Raw genomic sequence first — 2,500 nt, forward strand, 5'->3', positions numbered from 1 at the left:
TGTATTGAGGTTTGTTGGTTGTGTGAGTTTGTGTTTTGATTTGGTTGTTATGGGGTTTGTTGTTTGTTTTAGTGGTAGGGGTTTGGTATGGTGGGTTAGTGGGGTTGGTGTGGTGTGCTTTGGTTGGTGTGTTGTTGGTTGTTGGGTGTTTAGTTTTGTGTGTGTTTGTGTGGGTGGTTTTTTAGGTTTGTTGTGTGAGTGGGTTTGTGGGTTTTGGTTTGGGTTTGGGGTGTTGTGTGGGGTCGTTGTGTTTGTTTGGTTTGGTTGGGGTTATTGTTTTTTTGTTGTTGTAGGTTATTTTTTTGTGGGTGTAGTTATTTTTTATGTATTTGGTTGTGTGTGTTGTGTTGGGTTTTTTGGTGTTTGTTTTTTTTATTTTTTGTTGTGGGTGGGGGGGTGGGGTGGGGGGGGGGTTGGTTTTTATGTGATGGGTGTTTTGGGTATGGGGTGTGGAATGTGTGGAGGGTGGTGGGTGGGGAGGCGGTGTTGTTGGGGGTGGGGTAGGGGGTTAGGGTTGTGGGTGGTGGGGGGATGGTTGGGGGATAGGTGGGTGGTGGATGTGGGGGTGTTGGTTGGGTGGAGGGTTGGTGTTGTTTGGTTGGATGGGGTTAATTGTGGGTGGGAGGTTTTTATTTTGTGGTGGTGTTGGAGGTTTGGTGGTGTTTTTTTGTAGGACTTATTGGGGGGTTTAGTGTGTGGGGGGGGGTTTGTTTGTTGGGGGTATGTGTTGGGGGTTGTGTGTGGTGTGGTGTTGCCTGGGGGGTGGTGTTGTGAGTGTGGGGTGGGCAGGTTTTTGGTTTGTGGGGGGGGTGGTGGTCGGTCGTGGTGTTGTCGGGTGTGGTGTTTTGGTTGTTGGATGTTGTTGTTTTGGTGGGTGTTTGTGGGGGTTTATGTATTGGTTTTTTGAGTTGTGTGTGGTGGGGGGGGTGTGGGTGTAGGAGGGGGGGTTGGTTTTGTGGTGGGGGGTGGGGTGGCGTGTTGGGTTTGTTGGTGGGGGGTGTGGGTTGTTGGGGGTGGTGGGGGGTGGTGGGGGGTGGTTGGTGGGTGGGGGAGGGGGCAGTGTTTGGGTTGGGTTGTGTTGGGTGGGGGGGGTGGTGTGGGGTGGGTTGTTGGTGTTGGGTTTGGGGTGTTTAGGGTTGGGAGTTGTGGGGGGGGAGTGTGTTGTGTGTGTTGTGGTTGTGGGGGGAGGGGTGTGGGCGGTGGGGCGGAGGGTGGGTGTGGGGGGATACGGTTGGGCATGTGAGGTGTGCTGTGTGTTGGTTTTAGTTTAGTTGGGTTTGTATGTGTGGGGTAATGTTTTTGATGTTTAGTAATGTGTGTGGAGGTTTTGGTGTTGTTGTTTGTGGTAGGGGGAGATGTGGGTGGTGGTTGCGGGGTGGGTGGGGGTGGGGCGGTGGGTGTGGTTGGTGGTGGGGGGGTGAGGGGGTTTATGTTTTGGTTGTGTATGTGGGGAGGCGGATGGGGGGGGGGGTGGGGGGTGTGGGTTGTGGGTGGGGGTGGTGGGGTGGGGGGAGGTGGGGGGGGGTGTGTGGGGGGGGGTGGGTGGGGGAGGAGGGGAGTGGGGCGGGGGTGGGGGGGGGTGGGGGGGTGGGGGTGGGGGGGGAGGGGGGGGGGGGGGTGTTGGGGGGGGGTGGTGGGTGGGGAGTGGGGGGGGGTGTGTGAGCGGGGGGGAGGGGGTGGTGGAGGGGCGGGGGGGGGGGGGGGAGTGGGGGATGGGGGGGGGTGGGGGGGGGGGGTTGGGGGGGAGGGTGTAATTGTTGTGGGGGGGGGGGGTGGGAGGAGGGGGGGGGAGGGGGTGGATGTGGTGGGTGGGTGAGTGTAGTTTGTTCTGTGGTTGGAGTTTTGGTGGTTTTGGGGGTGTTGGGGAGGGGGTGGGGGTTGTGGGGTAGTGGGGATGTAGGGTGCGTTGGTGTTTTGGGGGGTATGTGGTTGTGGGGGTTGGTGGGTGGTGGGGTTGTGGGGGGGGGTGTGATGGGTTGGTGGGGGTGGGTGGGTGGAGTGGGGGGGGGGGTGGGGGGTGGGGGGGGTGGGGTTGGTGGAGTTTTGTAGGTGGGTTGTTTGGTTGGTGTGGGGGGTGGTGGGTTGGGGGTGTGTTGTGTGTTGGTTGTTGTGTTTGAGGGTGGTTGTGTGTTGGTTTTGGGGGGGGGTGGTGGTGGTGGTGGTGGTGGGGGGGGAGGGGGGTTGTGGGTTTGGTGGAGGCGGGGGGGGGTGCGGGGGTGGTGTTTGTGTGTTGGAGGGTGGGTTTGGTGGTGTGGTGGGGTGGTTTGGGAAGTATTGTTGAGTGAGTAGGTGGGTGTGGAGGGGGGGGGGGTTGGGGGGTGGAGTTGTTTTGAGGTGGGGGGGTGTGTGTGGGTGAGGGGGGTGGTGGGGGGTGTGGGGGTTTTGTGGGGGGGGGGGGGGGGTGGGGGTGGGGCGGGTGTGGGTTTGGGTGTTGGTGGGGTAGGTTGGTTGGGTGTGGTGGTGGGGTGGTGTTGGGGGTGTGTGGGGGGGGGTGGGTGGG

Source organism: Diabrotica undecimpunctata, unplaced genomic scaffold (genome assembly GCF_040954645.1).
Source record: "Diabrotica undecimpunctata isolate CICGRU unplaced genomic scaffold, icDiaUnde3 ctg00000971.1, whole genome shotgun sequence".
Taxonomy (NCBI): Eukaryota; Metazoa; Arthropoda; class Insecta; order Coleoptera; family Chrysomelidae; genus Diabrotica; species Diabrotica undecimpunctata.